Source organism: Falco biarmicus, chromosome 5 (assembly GCF_023638135.1).
Source record: "Falco biarmicus isolate bFalBia1 chromosome 5, bFalBia1.pri, whole genome shotgun sequence".
Lineage (NCBI taxonomy): Eukaryota > Metazoa > Chordata > Aves > Falconiformes > Falconidae > Falco > Falco biarmicus.
In genome coordinates, this window is record NC_079292.1 from 63,738,857 (window position 1) to 63,758,716 (window position 19,860).

At 41.4% G+C, this 19,860-nt stretch overlaps 1 long non-coding RNA gene across 2 annotated transcripts in view; it reads right to left on the bottom strand.

Moving 5' to 3' along the window:
- LOC130150623 (uncharacterized) overlaps positions 1-19,860 on the bottom strand; it is a 102,442-nt gene that overhangs the window by 12,645 nt on the left and 69,937 nt on the right. For both annotated transcript variants that reach the window (XR_008822304.1, XR_008822305.1), the window contains one exon: positions 2,237-2,379. This is a non-coding gene — a long non-coding RNA (uncharacterized LOC130150623). The remainder of the gene's footprint in view (positions 1-2,236; positions 2,380-19,860) is intronic.

A 19,860-nucleotide genomic window follows, 5' to 3' on the forward strand; every position in this document is an offset into this window, starting at 1 on the left:
AATGGTTGCCTCCAGCACAGTTCTGTGGACTGAATAGGCTGAATCAAGACATGTTTTCTTCATAAAAGCGTATCACTGCAGTAAGAGCACTCCACTGATCTCTTTAGCAAGAATTAATTAGAGAGGAAATAGATACTGAAAGAGCCTGAGCAAAATGAGCAAAAATAGAAAAACAGGAAGGAGGTGCTGGGGAAAGGGAAGTAGCTAGAGAAGAGGAAGAAACAATGAGCCTACCAAGGGGAGAGAGTATACTTTTCATTATTTTATACATCATTGCCAAAATATGTAAATACCAGCTATTTGCATCTGCGCAGGCTCCTGGCTGTGGCCAGCCCCTGGCTCCTTCCTTCCAGGCCATGGCAAGGAAGCCGCAGCATGCAGCCAGCTTCGTTTCCCTCGCCTGGTGAGGAGCAGCATTGTGGGGACCTTGTTAAAGTCCTAAAGCAGTTTAAGCAGCTTAAACTGCTTTATAAGCTTAAAGTGTCTAAGTCTTCAAAGCTGCTTAAAGCTGTTTAAGCTGCTTAAGACACTTTAGGCTGTTGGCATATGGCATGGGGCTATATGCAACATCCTAGCCCACAGACCAAACCATCCACCTTCAGTTTATCGGTGCTAGCAATGAACCTGCCTCATCAGGGCTGCCCTAAGCAAGCTCAGATGAGCTGAGGTTTGGTAGTTTGGTTTAATTGTCCCTCTGCACTTTGGGATTAAGGCTGTCCTTGACACCTGACAGGTTTGTCCCAGGTTCTTTGAACCTAGGCAGTGTTTTACTATTCTACAGCAAGGGTAGGGTGTCTAATGGTAGACCTGAAGCTAGCCAAATCCATTAGGTTAGTATTTATCCATTTGCACAGCAAAATTCACAAGCTCCAGTATTTGTTTACAAAAGAGAATGTTCTCACGCAGTATGAAATCATTATTCTGGTGTCCAAAAGTCATGTATATTTTTAAAAGAACAAAAGAACCAGCAGACAGTCACTGAAGCGTGGCCTAATCAATAAACACCAAATCTAAACATTTTTTAATTTCTGGAAAGTCATATTTTGTCCAGACCCTGATCTTATCTTAGAGGTTTATGACCATCTTTTTACTAGCCTAAAATAATGATGGTGACTTCAGGTACTTCGAGTGTTTACAGTCATATTTGGGTCAACACCACAGTGCGCTGTGATGACCACAGAGTTCTCTAGAAAACATTCTTGAGATTTTTTTTTATATACTAAGTAGTGACTAGAGTTTGTCAGAAGTTTTACACAGCTTTGAATTTCAAGCAAAGAGCACATTTTCTGAAAACCTTAGTTTTTCTCAGTTTTCCTTTGGGACTATGATTTTAAAAAGATTTGGTTTGAGCTAACACAAAAAAAATCATATTGCAGAATGCTGCTTTATTTGCACTGTAATTCTGGTTTGCATTTAGTAGGTCCCCTGGAGGACTGCGGCTCCTATGTTCACTGTGTTCCCCTACCTAAGATATACGTGTGGTACACCATGACTGCAACATTTTGGGTTTTGAATGTTGAAATGTTAAATTATAATTCAAGCCCTCAGAAATTTCCAGTCTTTTCAGAACACTTACATTTTTTCTCATTCTCATCTCCCATTCCCATTTTTCTAATTTTCAAAATTGGAAAAAATTCTAAAATTTTGAATAAAAGCAATTGCTAAAATTCAGGATTTCTCACAGGTTGAGAAGTCCTGACATGTTAGTTTTACCGAGGTCTGTATCTGTGCTGTTGTTTTGCAGACCCACTGGCACAAAAACAAGATTCTGTCCTTTTCCATTGGCAAAGATTATTTGATCTGTGTTTATTTTGGATATGTTTGTTTAATTCCTCATTTGAGTACTATCATAAACGATTAGGTCATTACTGCCCCGGGAGAATAACTCGTTTAATAGTTAACCTGTGCTTGCAAAGCTCTTCGATAACTCGGAAAAAATACTGTAGTTTGCACATGAATCATGGAAATGTAGACTTGGATGGGCTCTCAAGGGGTTATATAGTCTGTTATTCCTCAATACTTTTAATCAAAGCTGTACTTAACCTTTGTGAGGTAGAATAAAAAACAAAAAACAAAACACAAAAAAAAGACCCACCACACAAAACCAAAGGAAAACAAGTTGGTTTTTTTTCAAGAAGTCCGGAGAACAACCTGTGTAATCTTCCATAATGAATATGTCCAGGGCTACACATGCAATTTTCAAATGCTTCCTTAGCAAAAGCCTGTTACGGATTACCTTGTAATAACTTGTACACTCTGTCATGGTTCCAGGGATCTCAGCCACCTACTACAAAAGTATTCATCTGGTCCATCTCCTAACTTTGAAGAGAGGCCACAATTGTCTTCATAATTGTAGATGGCAGTTCCTCTGATCTGTATCTAAAAACATTAATATCAGGGATTATACAAACTTTTAAGGTAATATATTCCAGTGATAATGTTTTCTACTAGTTACAACATGTTACTATAATACCTCTCACAGTACAGCTAAAAAAAATCCTTCACATTCTGCCCAAATCTTTAATGGGCATGAAAAAAACGTATCACTACCCTCTTTATAATAAACTTTTACATACTTGAAGGCTGTTGAACCACATATAGCTTTATATTGTCTAGATTTAAAAAAAAAAAACAGCCTTGCTTTATGGATCCAAATTTCCAGACTTCTTACCTTCTTGATCTTGATCTTATCTGGATTGTTTCCATCTTATCTATATCTTTCTTAAATTATGGTGCTTCAAAGTAAAATAAGAGTAAAATTTTAGCTGAGGCCTCACCAGTGCCAAGAAGAGCACACTACTTATCTCTCGTCTTACATCTACTGTTTTGAGCAGACAATTCAAGAGAATCTAGAATTACATTTATGTCTGTTCCTCAACAGCATCACACTGTTGACTCATTCATGGCCCTCATTAATCATTAGATATTTCTCTGCAGTGACATTCTGTGGTTGTGCTTTTGATTTCATCCTCCCAAATGTACTCTACAATTGTTCAAATTTTTAATGTTGGATTTCAGAACCCATCCAGATACTTTTGAAATCTACTTCTGTCCCTGAGCACATTTTGCAAATTTTTACATGGTGTCATCTACCAAGTTCATGAGCATATAATTATTTCTAATTCTGTCATCTATAAGTCTGAAACGTACAGAAGCCTATCCATTGGGAGCTGTGCAAGATTCCTTTTCAATGTCCTCCTAGTGCAGCTACCAACAATCATGTGTTAGGTTTACATTAACAGTGGATTGAATTAGGAATGATTTCAAATGGGACAAATTTTCCCAGTTCATTTATGAGCATACAGGACAGTGTGAAAAACCTTAAGTTGAGATACATCTTGGGTCAATATACAGTCATTTTACTGCTTTTCCTTATCTATTGGACCAGTTGCCTTCTTCAAGAAGGAAACTAGATTAATTTGACAAATTCACTTTGGCTGTTTCTTATCACCTTACTATTCCCATGGCATGTATGCATTTACTTCTCAAGAATCTGTCCCATTATCTTTCTTGGTATTGAAGTTAGGCAGAGTATTCTCTATTTCCCTAGATTCTTGATTTCCCATTTTTAAAAGCAGAAATGGTTATAACCCTGCAAACCAGGGCTGCAGCCAAGAACTTCTTAACAGTGCCAGAATGTGAGCCTGCTGTGAATGCCACATTTAAGAAAGCTTATTAAATTTCTCTTTCCCTTTCCCTTTCCTTTCCTTTCTTTTTCTTTCCTTTTCCTTTTAAACCATGTGCCACGATGGCAAGAATTAAGAAAGAGCAAGTCTTTAAACTGAATGGGTGTTTTCTTCAAAATAATTTGCAAGATGTATATTGTAATGTCAAATCTCTGATCATTACCAAAGATCAGACATGTGATCCTGACTGTATTTCCATCTTAGGCTACATGGTTACTGCAGGCCCTGGTGACTTATCCACTCTTCCAGGAACTCTCAAAGTTGAGAGCTCAGTATGTATTAAGTGATTTTCAGCAAGCTCTAGAGACTTGTGGACATCTAATTTATTCAAATATTCTTTCACTTGTTTTTTTCCCTATTCTGGCATATGTCCTTTCCCCTTGTTAAAAAAATAGCGTTGTTAAGTACCCATCATTAATGTTTATGTGCACGTGAAGAATGCAGCAAAGTAAACAATAAAACATTTCACTCTACTCAGTATCTGTTATTTGTGCCTCTGCCCTTCTCTTCCCCTAAATTCTTGGTATTTATAGAAGTCTTTTTCTTCCCTTTTATGCTCCAGAAGACTTGCAACTCATTTTGTGACTTAGTCTTCCTAGTTTTATCCCTAGATGTTTGTGCTACTGCGTTATTACTCACTCACTTACATGCCCTCACTTTCACACTTTGTAGGATTTCCTTTTTGATATTCAGGTCACTGGAGAATTCTGGATGCAGCCATACTGGTCTCTTACTACTTGTCTGTCTTCCACATCAGGATGGTGTGCTGGTGCATGTGCAGCACTGTTTCAATTGCTCACAGGTTCATTTTCCTTATAATTTCTTCATATGGGACAATTCTTAGCAGCATCCTGAATTGCTGTGGTATATTAGTGGTCTTTATTTTTAACTAGCTTGCTTTAAAAACAAAATTAAATGAAACTGATACATTTCATCTGACATTTTCCACATAAGAAAAATAACAGGTTTAAAATAGATAATATGTGGCTCTAAGCAACTTAATTATATCCCATTTTAAAGAACAACTTTGCCAGCAAAAAAAAGGCATGTCAGGATTCCAGCGCAATGATTTATGATCCTGTCATAGTGACAGATATTCTTCATGTATCTCTGACATCGTAATCTGGAGTCAGTGTGCTTTTTTTTTATGTTTGCTGGTAAAAAGAAATGCACTATATAAACACATGGTTATTTGTCTTCAAGGCTCTGCCCTGCATTAGCTTGGCAGGTCTAATTTTGAGATGAGTTCTGTAGTAAAACTAAATTGTTCTAGTTTTGAGAGGAGTTCTGTAGTAAAATCGCTTTAGCAGTGATATTGTACCACAAAACGAGCACTGCAGACCCAGTTGGGCCCCCTTACTGGATGCTGACCAGGCTGATACACTCTGATCCAGCAAGGATCTGGCATGCTGCTGTGCTCTTCTGGCTCTTGGCAGACTTCAGCCATCATCTCTGTCTTCAGCTTCTCAGTTCATCCTGAGGGCTGATTCCTGATCTTAAGCACCCCTTGTCTGCATTCAGGATTTACTACCTGTACCTCCTGGCTGCTGAGATGCAGAATTTAAGCCTATGGGAGAGACACTCACTGAAGCATGAGCAGAGAAAGGCATAGACTTATGTGGAGGAAGAGAGACGTCAAACCGTAACAATAAGGAGCTTTTCTGCAGCTCTGCCTCACTCGCTGCGGTTCAATAGCCCTGCACCTCTAGCACTTTCTTAGCTACAATAATTGTTCTTGGCACCCATGTTTCTGCTTAAAGGACTACTGAGAGACACTGGAGGACAAAGACTTCAGTTCAATAAAGTGGTGGAGTGACACAAACATGTAAATATCTATATACATCCTTCTTGCAGTTTTGCTGATGCAGTGGAATCACACTAAAGGTTTTTACCAGCACAGCTCTATCAACCAGGGATTGTACTTCTTCACAGCACAGCCACATTGGTGACAGATTGTAGGACAGACATAGCTGAGCTTCAGAGGTTCCCCAAAACACATCTCATCTTGCTGTAACAGGGAGCTTCCTAATAAAATTTTGTCTTCTATCAGTTTCTGGTTATGAGGGCATTGCTTTGCAGCCCAGATCTCTGCTATGGTTATGTTTACTGGTTAGTCTTTTTCAGCTCCGAGTTCTCAGAACAAGGTGCAGATAACTGTCATACCACAAAAGGAAGAAGCTATAGAAAAACCCCTTTTGCCAGATATGACTTTATAACCTATCTTCATTGGGAAAAAAAGTGTGACCAGCTATAAATTCACCCTTAAAAATGTGAAATATTGCAACAAAGAATATTTAACAGTGAACCCTCCAGACTTGCACTATTTTTTATGAAATGCACATTTTGATAAGCTAGATTTATCATCTTGATAAACTAGGCTAGGGTAAGAATCAAATAAAACGGTTCAGCACTGAGGGAGCAAAAGATGTTAATTCATCTTTCTCATCTCTAGTTTCTATGAGTAAGCCAGCAAATAGGTACAATAATCAATAGGCAATCCAAATTCTGAATGTAAAGACTGACTTCCTGAATATTATCAACAAAGGATGACATTGCTGTGTTCTGGGGTTTCCCGAATAGTACATCACAGATTGAACTAAACCAAGTTTGCCCTGCTTATTTCTACCACGTGACTAATAGTAGCATGTCTGATAGGTAAAAGGAGATATTCTGCTATAGAAGATGCCTGAAATCTTGATGAAGACAGAGTTTGCTTAACAAAAGGCACAGCTACATGCATAGGGGCCCGATGGAAACAAACCCAACAGTGTGTGCTCAGGGATGCTAGGGTTCAGGCCAGTCTGGGAGGTAGAGAGGCACCAAGAGTGGCTCTCTACCACAGCTGATAACCCCTGACCTTCATCTAAAACAGTTACACAGCTTCCAGACCACAGCTGGTGCACGTGGGGCAGATGCAAAGCAAGGGTGGAGAAGTTTGGTTCTAGCCCTGACCACTCATATGGCGGTGGTTTGAGATACTCAACCACAAGCTAAACTTAGCAAAACTAGAACATGAAAGAAAATTATTATATGAAAGCTAGAAAAAAATCTTATTTTAAAGATGGTAGAACTTATCCATGTCAGTTCTGCAGAGTTTCAGACATCTGCAAAGTTGAAGGCTCACACTGTATTCTTTAGGGTTTAGGAAATCAATAGAAGTTAACCTTTAGGCAATAGAGATGCGAATAATTCACTACTGTGAAAATAAAGTTTCACAGACGGTTACTATTTCCTCCCTTCCTTAGGGCTGCAGATCTTTCAATTTATTTGGTCTTTAAAAAAAAAAAATGCAAGGGACATTGTTCAAAGATTTATACTTGCAAAATCAATATATCTATCAGCTACTACAGAAACTTACTTGGGTTTGAAATATTTACAACATGGCAGAAGAGCAAAGTATGAGTGCAGTTCCTTGTGTCATCACAGAGCTGTCCTGTTCAGAAAATGTTCTTTTTAGTTTTCTCCATGTTGCAGAAAGCCAGAAACAATAACCAGTAATCATATTACTTCTTTTTAAACATATACCTTTAAATAGAACCCTTAAGGAAATACTACTACTACTACTAATACAGCATCTAATATAAATTCTTGATCATGGCCATGAACAGACATATTGTGTACTTTTAAATCACATTCTGTCTACCTTAGTAATTCGGTTCATAGCAATAGGGTAGCTTTGAAGCAAATGCCCAGACTGTCCCTACTTTTCATATGTTGGCTAGTTTCTCAAACTGGTGCTGGTGTGCACAAAATAGATTCCTGTTGGATGACACCAAACCAGGAGCTCTACTCCACAGCACTCCAGTGCTCAGTGGAGTCATGGGTCCCTCATCCTTGTGTGGACTTTCCACTACAAGGACCTCCAGCATGTTGCTAAGGTACATGCTTTCCCAGAAGATTCTCAGATCCAGGAGAGTGGCTTCAAAGCCAGAAGGAGATTTCAGAATCAAGTACTGCATACATCTTCCTATTCACTGTCAGCTGCCAGTCCTCAACCACTTTAGTGGTGTCTGCCTATCTGGTACCTTATCCTCATTCATCTAGACTTCAGATCTGAAACCTTTCCCTTCTCATCTTTCCTGCCTTCTGTTGTTGAATCACCTTGCTGAACATGTCTTTCATTATTCTTCTTTTTGTGTTATCTTCCCCACAATTCTGCTCTCCTCTACCGCACTGGAAGCTCCCTCTTCCACCTGCCAAAAAATTCAGACAACTGTAGCCTGAGCCCTGTGTTTCCCATGAACCTGTGACATGAGAGAAAGAAGAGTTTTTCAAGGGGTAAGCTAACTCAGTGGAATCTCAGAAGGCCAAGAACTCCCACCAACTGTCACCTACAAAAGAAGTGGTGAACAAGGCTGCCTTAAAAAGTCAAAGATGAATCACAGAAGCACAGCACGGTCAGGGTTGGAAGGGACCTCTGCAGATCATCTGGTCCAACCCCCTGCTAAAGCAGGCTCACCCACAGCAGGTTGCACAGTCACATCCAGGCAGGTTTTGAATGTCTCCAGAGAAGGAGACCCCACAGCCTCTCTGCGCAGCCTGTTCTGGTGGTGTGTTACCCTCAAGGTAAAGAAGTTTTTCCTCATATTTAGATGGAAATTCCTGTGTTGAAATTTGTGCCCATTGCCCCTTGTCCTGTCACTGGGCACCACTGAAAAGAGCCTGGCCCCATCCTCCTGGCACTCATCCTTAAGATGTTAGTAGACACTGATAGGATCCCCTCAGCCTTCTCCTCTCCAGGCTCCACAGGCCCAGCTCTCTCAGCCTTTCCCCACGAGGGAGATGCTCCAGTCCCCTAATTACCTTGGCAGCCCTCTGCTGGACCCTCCCCAGCAGCTCCCTGTCTCCCTTGAACTGGGGAGCCCAGCACTGGGCACAGCACTCCAGGTGCGGCCCCACCAGGGCAGAGCAGAGGGGCAGGATCACCTCCCTCACCTGCTGGCCACGCTCCTCCTGATGCACCCCAGGGTCCCACTGGCCACCTTGGCCACATGGGTACACAGCTGGTTCGTGGGCAACTTGCTGTCCACCAGGACTCCCAGGTCCTTCTCCGCAGAGCTTCTTTCCAACAGGTCGACCCCAGCCTGTAGTGGTGCATTATACTATGAAGATAGTCTTGCAGGCCGGTAACTATAATCAGCAGTTGGCCCTATGCCCAGTACAGGGAGCTGGGGAAAGTCTTTGGGAGGGAGCATGTAACTGAGCCAGCATCTGCCCTCCGTTTCCATGAATCTAGTGTCCCCATGTAGGAGAGTCTGGAGGAATGTGAGCCCTTGGACATCAATCTTGGCACCTTGACCCCAAGTCCCACAGCAGGCTCCTGGACAGCACATCCAAGGACACTTCTTCAGCTTTCTCCCCCACAGAGCAGATGCCAGCCATCTCCTCTACCATCAGCCCCAGTTCTGACTTGAGCAGTTGTGCACCCCTTTACTACAACATCTCTGAAGTAGAAGGAAAGGGACAGGGGAGCTGTAAGATTTCTGGTGGGATTAAAGCGCTGGTCTCAAAGCTGTGGAGAAGGGATGGATTTTGCCAGGCTGTCCATGGGGACTATTGTGTTTTGAAATGCACTGGAGCCATAAGCTGTAGGAAAAATCTCCTGCAGAGGAACTGCATGCATCAGAAACCTCATGGCCCAGCTCTAACCTGTAAAAGTGCCTGGCTCATTGCTAGGGCCTGGGTGAGCTGCACATGTGGACGTGTCATGATAATGCAGTTATCTGAGGCCAGACAGCGAGCCCCTGCTCAGCTCCTCCTCCTCACTGGGCATTGCCGCCTATAGTTCTTCTGACAGTCACCCGCTGTGTCATTTGAATGCTTCTGACAGTCTGTTTCTGTTAGCTGCACCTCTTCTTACAGCTATCCTGGGCCTTTCCTTCAGGCCTTGCCTATGTCTGCTTTGCCTGTCCCCCCCGGGTGACGGCCTGGCAGGAGTGGGGCCCACAGGTGCCCTTGGCCCATTGCAAGGTGGGAGCAGCAGCACGGGAGAAGCTCTTGCCCCGCACCAGGGAAATGGCAGGAGGGAGGGTTACCTTGCTGAAGGACTCCTTTCCCTTCCTCCAGGCCTTAACCAGCCCAACCTCCTGTTTCCTTACCAAGTGTAGTTCTGCCTTTGCAGCCTTTATTGAGCTTCCCCACCCCTGATGCTTTTTCTTCCCGCTGCTGCTTGTGGATCTGTTAGCAGGCAACCCCTCCTCCACACCATCACCCTTCCTGCTGGGCTGCGGTGCCATCTGGCTCTCCCAGCATGGGATGCCTGTGGCACTGATGACACAGGAGGCAGCGTCATGACTTCCTGAGAGCCTTCTTCCTTCACAGACAATCATGCCACCAGAGGAGGGGCAACAAGGGCAGAGAAAGTTAGAGACCACATAATAAGAGTAAGCTAAAGGGATGGTGGCTTGCACATCCCTAAGGGCTGAGTGGACGAAGCAAGCCACCTTATGGGGTGCACTAGGGTGTGAAGAAACTCTCCATCCCTTCCCTCAGAAGAGGGAAGATGACACATTGATGTCTCCAAAAGCTTTTCTTATTTGGTCTTCTCATTACAGGCATTGCAAGAAGGCATTGCTGTTTAATTACCCCACTTCATTCTGCTCCATGTACCCTCATGTACAGAGCAGAGAACGTCCAGTACACCACTGCTTTCTTGGTCCCTCAGTGCCCCCAGAGGGGAGAAGAGGTCCATGTGTGCAGCCCCAAGGGAACCAGTCCCCATTGGTCAATCTAGATGGAAGACTCACCTGCATCCCCATGGAGTTTGTGCAGGGCTGAGAAGACACCCATAACTGGAGATCATTGGGAGTGCTGGAGCCAAGTGTGTGTGCTGTGCAAAGCTCATTGTCTGATAGAGACATGACTGAAAGCTCTTCCTGCTTCCAGTCTACATGCAGAAAATGCATGATTAAACCTTGCAGATGCACCCTTGTTGTCAGGGTATGGCCTTATGATCAAACAACAGAGGGTATATGGCATTTCCCACAAAACCTTAACAGCATGAACCTTTCCCTTCTTGGAACAGAGGTAGACATATCCCCACCAAGCCCAAGGCTGGAGTTGTTGAAAATGCACATCATGAGTCCCTGCACCAAAATCTGCTGTGAAATCCATAAATCTCCTTTAGAGGTTGTGCAAAGCCTTACAATGTATATGGTTGTAGCTGCAATAGGCTGGGACCAGGAGAATATGAAACTTGTCAAAGCCCCTCTCTCAATTTAGGAAGTCATGGAGACCAAAGGCTTGGAGATCTTACCAGATGTCACCCACAGCACTACTGGAGCAAAGAGGTTTGGAAGATGAAATCTTCATAACCTTTTTGCCTGTGGTAGACCTGTCCACCTCAAAGGCATTAGTGACCAAGGAGTAATGGTCAGAGGCTGCGAGACTCTAAAGGATGGCAGCCACTGACTCGGGCATGGCTATAAGCTCTGAAATTTCATGTGAGGATGGTGAAAGTATAACACCAACTCACAGAAGAGGACCTTGATGATGCCCTTCGCCATCCAAAAGCCTTGTATCTGCCACTGGTTATCCTATCTATCTGTCACATCAACATAGTCCCATCCGCTACATTTATTTTAAGATTTGTATCCTATATTCAGAAAACACTGCAATATTTGAAACTCAACAATGTATTCTAGAAGTAGAGTGGCATTCTTATAGTCTTATGGACCAAGGATATCCAGCTGCTCAGACGAGGTCTTCTCAGTGCATTGCAAACACTCCTAGAAAAAACAGAGCTTAAAAACATTGCCACTACAGTGGCAAGATCCTTGACTGATCTGGGTCCAATACATAATCTCAGAAGGAGGGTAATACCAAATATCCATGAGTAAGTCTTGTGATTCAACTGCTACTTGAATAATTGGAGGTGGCTGAATATACATTACTGGAAATTTGTCAGGCAGTGACGATCTTTTAGCATATCATAAAGTTTGTAGCTCTGACAATTAAAAATGTTAACCATGTCAAATCATTCTTTCAGCTACAACAGCGCAAATCTGTTACTTCACTGAAGTTCTGCTGTTTTCCTTTTTAATTACATTTAACCTATCAATAGCTTACTGGCAACAGAAACTGAGAAAATGACTATAAAACCAATGTATTTTTTATTTCTTTATCTTTTGAACTCAGAGGATGCTAACTTAAGAAGACAACAGCCAGCAGCTTACCTACCTTCTTCTTTGATCATTTCTATGTTTGCTTGCTGTCTGGAGAAGTGGATGTAAACACTCACTAGAAATTCTACAGCCTACTCCAGTCCTGCTCAAAGAGAATTTCCAGCATCACTTTGCTACAAATGCAAATCCAGGCAGAAGACATGTAACAGTGAGGCAATATTACGATTTTTGTTTCACTGCGGATTGATGAGGAATCAGGTGCCTTTTATTTTCAGTTAGATCAAGATAAAGGAAAAGGGTTATCATTTCTGTCATTTTAAGAATATTAATATGGGCCTCAGCTCCCTTTTTCTTACCTTCATCATTTTGTGATTGTGAAGAATAACTCATTGCATACTAGCGGAAATATAAACACTTCATTTTGAGATAATTGGTGTCATTTTCCAGACTGGCTTCCTTTTCAGGTCTCTTCATTTCCCCATTAGCCACAGCCAGCCTCTGCACATCCCTTGCCCCTTATCAAAATGCATCTTTTTTTTTTTTTTCTGCCTACAACCCTGCACCTACAGCGCATTCACCCTTCCATCAGGGTATTATGCATTGCCTCAGCAACCTCTTCTGTATGCACTGCCCATATCTACACCAACTGCTGCTCCCTCTGTACCCTTTTCTTTCTCATCTTTTGTTAAAGCCTGCATTTATTTTCAAAGACTCCTCTACTCAGCCTTTTATGTGCCGTGCTTTAATCCCTTTTATTCCCCTGAGCATTCCCAGCTATCCATTCTTTCCCTGAGAGGGAGGTGGATCTTCCTTGAAGTCATTATTCAGGGAAAGGAGACTAGGCCCCATTATTTGATTGATTTCATAAGTCATTTAAATGAATGGTAGGTATGCGCAACTAGAAAATGCCTGTTAAAATGGTTAATTTGATCATTTCTTTTCTGTGATAGTGGGAAAACCTAAAAATCACAAAATGAGTAACTGAGCAAAATGGCAAGAATTACGTTTTGTCTTGCTTTCTTTGAAATAATATTAAATGACAACATAAATCCTATAGAAATACTTATGGGGTATTACTATATCTACCAAGAGTTCATTATGTCTTACATTATTAGAATGAAAGGCAAAGAAATGAGTGATTAGATTATGATGTTAAAGCTGCACCATTTTTATTTAAGCAATTGCATTACTCTCAGTGTAGCACGCCAGAAAAATGACTGGTTCAGTGACAGATCTTTTTATCTATTACAAAACCCCTTTTAAAATAATTAGCAACAGGACAGAAAGTAAGAAACAAAATATCTTTAAATGTAGGAAAACCCAAGAAATTATTCTGATTATGTAAATTAGCCTAAAGCACTTGCTTGTATGACAAAATCACTGCAATAATTTGTCTAACTTAGTGGTCTTTGTGCAGGGGAGGATGAACACTTCAACAGGGTAGCGGTTAGGGCAGGAAGGACAGTGACAAAGCTCTTCAAACAAAATCTTGCCACTGTCTGCCATACTTGAGCATTGCTTCAGTCAGTACCAGACATTTTGTACTTTAATGGGGGATGGTGCGGGTGGGGGGGAAGAGTTTGTTCTTATATATAAAACTGTCTGCCATCAACTTATTGAAAACATGAGCAACAACTTCCTGATTATTCTTAATTAAAAGACCTTGGAAAATTGCTACATTGGCTTCAAGAGAACGGGATAAGCTTCTGTTGCTGGACATTTGGGTATGATTTCCACTGGCTTTATCAGGAATTGCACCTGCAATCAGTTAATGAAGAGAAAAATATGGCTGTGGAAATAAAGACTGCAAAGTCATGTCTGACAGTGTCTCCAAATAAGCCTGTGACTACACACCACTAAATTTTGCTAGGCAAGTGTACTGATGGCAGGCATCCTTTGTTTGGAGACCTCATTTAAGCATAAACATATTCCTTAATAGGAGGGCCTGAGTCTTAATGCTAGAATTTCCTATGGATTCAGCATTTGTTAACCTCCAGCCCTGGTCCCAAGCTTGCCTCCGTTTGCTCAAATACAGGAAAGGAGCTGCAGTAACTCACCACTTCTCCCTGGCCAAACCCTTTGCCATCACCTTTCACAGCTCTGGTCCTAGGCATGCCTCAGAGACAGCTGTGCAGAAATCTCCAGCCACCAAAAGCCCCCTAGAAGCCACAGGGAGAAGTGACAGTGTTAGTTTAAGGACTAAATCATAACGTTTCTGCAGTCATACTGCAGTTGGCCGTTGGACTAAATTGCCATAATGCACTCCCTTTATGTGTGTGAGCTTGATTCCCATGAGGGGCTGTTTCTCCTTGGTGGTTAATCCCTCAGTTGTGTATTCTCTATGCCAATAACTTTATTTATATTTATCTATATAAGAGTATACCATATACTTTCCTAACAAGAACAGAGTCATATTTCATGTATATCTTTCTAGCAGTGATTGGGAAGCACCTTGAAACTCATTATTAAGCTTGCTTATGTGCAGTTTGCTAACACTTCCCAGAACAGACAGATGTGCTCATTTCTTGGTTTAAATTCCTTAGTTCTTTCTGAAGTCACCTGGAAGTAGTGTCTGAAATGAAAGGTCACTCTTACTGAAGTCTATGCAGAGCAAGTATCCTTCAGGACATATAGTGCCTTCCATACACTGAAAAACACCAGTCTTATATGCATGCAGAGATATGCTTGCATAACTTGTATTATTTATGCTCTAGACTTCATCAGTTTTCCATATTAAAATGTGATGATTTCACATTCACTCTGTAGCAGCGTATGCTGATCATCCTGGAAAATATTAATCATTTTTCTATGGTTTCAGTTTTACAGTCATTGTTCTGCCATTTCTGTCTTTGCACTGGATGGAGGCTTACCCATTGGTGTCATTGTAAGATGATAGACTGTTACCAGGTCCTTACTAGAAGCATAAAGCATGTGTTTAAAGAATTAAGTTAATAAAGAAATAGGAACTCAGTGGCAGAAAATAGATTATAGACTTTCGAACACCAGGAGCATAATTAGTACTGTGGCATAATGATGAAAGAAAGCAATAAAATAATTTTACTTCATTCTGTAATTCTTAAAGCAATGCAAATTAGCTTGTCAGCAGGGAAGGGTTGGTTTCTTTTCTTTAAATTTCATCTGTATGCTGTCTTAATGTTACTTTCTTTGAAAAAGATTTTGCAGAATACAGTGAGTACCATACAACTGAATTTTGAATTCACATGATATGTGAATGGATCGTCCTTTTTCAGGTTGACAATCTCATCTACAACACAATTAGGAGAGTGGCTGAAGAATCAGTGGTTCTCTGGTCCCAGGAAAAAATGCAGGATATGAGCGTTTGATCTGTGATCTTTGCAAAGCCATGGAGGCTCAGAAGGGCAGAGATAATAGCATCACTGTGCCATCCTTACTCAAAACAAAGAGAAATCATGTTGGTGGCAATTTGAAAAATTCAGAGTGATGAGAAGAACCAACATGCTTTAGTTATTTAAATTTTGTGGAAAAAAACCCCAAGATTATCTCATAAAATAATGGTGGAGAAAAGTTGTAAAGTGATACACCAATAGAACAATTAGAGTAAAAGCGTATTAGAAGCAGAAGCGCAAGGCAAATGACACCAAGTGCCATCTCTGCCTCCTGCTGATGCCCATGTCAAAACTTCCCCCGCACTACTTGTTATGTCTACCATATATTTAAAAAGTTATTATTTAAAGTACTGATCAGAAAGATCGTCATGCCACTGTTTTATTCCAAATCTTTACATTTTTTGTTTCACAAACAGAACATGTTGGGTGAAATTCAGCTGCTACATGTTAAACAACTGCAAAGGCACTGAAATCAATGCTCTTCCAGTGTCAGTACTACATTTGCTCTGTAACCATTTTACTGTTGGATATTTATTTCCTGTTGACTGTATTTGTAATACATTTGCAATACAAAACTGAAACATATTAATTTGGTTTTCATTTCTGGATGATAATTGAATGTGATCTGATTCTCTGCTTTTTATTTGTCTTTACTATTTTCAGCAGAGTACTGCGATTCAGATTTCTTTAGAAAGAGAACAGTCAGTCTGAGTTTCCATATATAGTAAGTCAGTTTGCTGCTATTTCATTAAAACCTAATTTAGACTGAACTAAACGCTTCTCTGAACTAATTAATCTGACATGGAAAACTTCAGAATACTAAATCACTAATGATCTCGTATTAATAAATGTAGGCAGATATATTGACATCTTGTAGATTGATGTCTATATGGTATAAAAACAGAAAAAAAGAGAAGGAAAGGCAAGACCTGACAGGGACAGAAGTTTAATGGAGACAGGCTTGGTCAAGAAATGGGACTGGAGTCTTTTATGAGAAAGGTGGACGGGAAAAATAAGCCCAGAAGATGGGATTTGGTGATGGGATTTAAGGCAATTCAGGAGGCCATTTAGTCTGTTCCAGATGGCCAAGGCAGCATGGGATAAGGAGCTCACTGCCAGCTGTGGTGAGACAAGCAGAGAAAACACAAAATTTAAATTATTTCTATTGAATTACAATAAAAGCCTACATTCAAAGAGTGTTAGGGTTGCAAAGCTGGATACTCAGAGGATAGGAAATGCCTGATTTTAAGTTTCCCAGACAAATTAAACCTGTAGCTCTTATACGCAGTGTAAAATCTTTAATTGCAGGATAACATATACCTTTTTACACAGGACCTTTGGCCTTTCTGTGCACATGGAGAGCACACATTTAATGAGCAACTGTTCATTAGCTTGTTTTATTCTCATTGTTAAATGCATGGCCTCACGCCTTATTTACTATATCCTATTCAAATTCTGCCCTGAATACACAATTAGTAATATCCTCATAGGATCTCCCACGTAATTTATTGCTATAGTACTTAGTGCTTCACAAACATTAATTAATGTCTCCAACCTCCTAGTAAGGACACGTCATTTATCTTATTTTTATGGTTGGGAATAGTGTGAGATGACAAAGGACTGATTATTTTTTTAGGAAACCTGCATCCCTGTGTCTCTTCTTGAAGAAATGACTGATGACCATTTTCTTTTCCCATCCTGGTGTGAAGCTGGGGCCCCTTCCCCTCCTTCTGCAATAATACTGTGCCAGCTGTTTGACAAGACAGTGAACCTCTGTACTTGATTGTTCTGAGGCAAGTCTGGGCCATCTACAGCCAGACCTGACATTTCCTTGGGCAGCAGGGGGAGAAAGCAAACAACCTCCTTGTCCAAACCTACTGTTTGAAGGAGAAAAGACCACTGTGTAACCAGTGTCAGGGAAGTGGTCCTTCAAAACGAACCAGCAGCCCCACAGGAGGTGCTGCTCCCACTGCTGCTCATGTGTTAGTGCTGGGGGGATACAATGAGGGTTTGGGTGGCTGCTCCACTTGGCTGCAGCACACCACAGGGGAGCAATGCCACAGGCCAGAGCCAGTGGCTGCCACCAGAAGATGCCTAACTTCCTGCCGTGTCCCATGCAACAACAGCAGTACAGGCATTACATAAAGGTCCAGCACTCCCAGCCTGTCATGCTGTGGTCTTGCCTGTGTGGAGCATACGGCCATCTCATGCAGCCAGCCGTAGTTATGGCATCCCATTGAGCCCTACCTCCCCGCTGGTAGGGAACATCCCCTCTGTGCCAGCCAAAACGTGTCCCTTGGGCAGAGCCTGTTTACTGTAGCTTTCTGGGTTCATAGCCCATCACCGATCTAGATCCCAGCCTACTAGAAGCCCTACATATAATTCTGTGAAGTTAATGGCATCTAAACTAGTAGGTAAGTCCCCAGCACAACTGTCTGCAGTTTCTCTGAACACCCACACTGATAAAAACAAAGGGCAACCTGAATACAACAGCCTAGATCCAGAAAGAGACAAAAGAACAATGAGTTAATCAGTTTTGCCTAATGACTCACAGAGGTGGCACAGTGGGAGAGACAGTTCACAGTTACTGTCAACTTCTCAAAGCTGTAAAAAACACATTCAAAAACTAACCACGTGTTTGCCAATAAAAACAACCCAGAAGACACGATAAGAATTAAATAACTAGCTTTCCTTGTCCTCTTTCACCACAAATAATCTTGGGCAGACCACGTGCAGACAGATCTTCACACTTCTCAGTATGGAAAAATGAACGAGTAAAATCCGTGGGCTAATGATCATGCACAAGTGATACCTGGTTCATAAAAAATAAAATTACCTTTCCTTCTTATGCTGCCTCTTGTTGAGGGTTGCTCCATTAGTTGAGCTTTGCAGAACAATTCCAGACACTGGACACCACTCTGTGGCTCCACTCCTGCCAGGACTCTGCCTTGGCTCGCCCTCAACATGCAAATTGCCTGCACTGCCTAAGCAGCAGCTCATGCTCCCAGGTGTGATTTCCTAGTGAAAATCAGATTTTATTTGAGTCCCAGGTCAGATGATGAGGGAGAACCAGCACATGGTGAAGGGCTTCAGGTGAGCACAGGCATATGGCTCTGGCTCTCATGCAGGGACAGAGCATACATCAGCTTCCCACAAGCCAGCATCTGAGTGTTACACCAGAAAGACTACACAGATTGCAAAAGAGGATCTTACCCATCCACCATCACTCTGACCCTTCGTTAGGTCCTCTCTAACCACTGACAAGCTGTGTCAGTCATATCTACTGTCTGCAGAAAGGTGACATCCATCTCCACTCCCAGATGCTCACCTATTGCAACAGATTTAGGTCACCAGTCTACTGAGGCAAGGAAACTTCACAGACTGGGGAGGGGATCTTAAATACCAAAGCCTACACAGTCTTTACAAGCAAATTGCTCCTCCCTCGCCTATTAATGGCTTTGCACACTCCTGTAGCATGTAGCTAGAGTACACATCTTTAAATGTTTTACAAGCTTGAGACAGTCACACATTCATCATTTATGGCTGAGCACTAAAATATTTTGCAGGCAGCTGTAACAGTAGAAAGTCTTTATAAGTATCAGTTATATAGTAAGAATTACAACTTTCTTACATATAAGAAAGTTGTGACATCAGCATAACTAGCATTTTAATTTTCAAAGCACCATAAACAATAACAAATCCATATAGGATCCTCATGACAGAGGTACGCACTGAAGAGAAATTCAAACTATTTAATTTCCATGCAGCACTGGGAATGTGAGCCTGGGTTACAGTCTCATACCACCAGGGCTGAAAGCTCTGCTTACACATGAATAAGTAGCACATACTGTAACTGTATTTTCTTGTATACCGTACTCTGCTTCCCTTACAGGTGAGCTTTTAGTTCCACGAAGGTACTGACGAACAGGCTGCATTCAGACACAGTGGCATTATTTTTACTGCGACGAAAAATAAGCTGCTTCGTGTGTGGCTACCTACAAAAATATTATGCCCAAGATAGTCAACATTCACATAGAATTAAGTTACTTTCTATATCTAAAAGCTAACCCTTTACTGTAAAACAGATCCATGCCTCCATAAGCAAACAAAAAATAATGGTAAAGTAAATAATAAAGGAGTAGTTTGTTTTCTCTGCATCACTTTAGCAGTGCAAAGGGATGCCAGTGAGAATGATAATCATGGCCAAAGCCATTACACAGCACAGCTGTGAAATTAGTCTGAGGCAACATCTGCCCATTAGGTTCAGCACTCATTGAACAATGACTGAGGAGGAAGGATGAGTGCTGTCACCACCAGCTAGGAAACTATTTTGTTCATAGGTGCATGAGTTGATTTACAAGTTGTGAGTTGCAAGCTATGAACTGGAGAACTTGCAAGTGAGAAACCTCATGACTTACATGATGAATTAGTGAATTCACAACAGACTAGTCTGTGCAAAGGGGACAGAGCCCTTGTTTGTTGTGTTTCTTTCTTAATGAGCTCATAAAAGAAAAGTTTAACTTACAGAGTACATTGTTTTGTAAATTTGAGAGATATAAAGAGACTGTGACAATGGTCTTCAGAAGTTCAGTTTATTTCAACATGGCCTCACCTATTTCAGCACAGAAGAGTGAATGAAAAGTTGAATTAATTTACTTCAACTTATTTTGAAAAAGTAAGTAA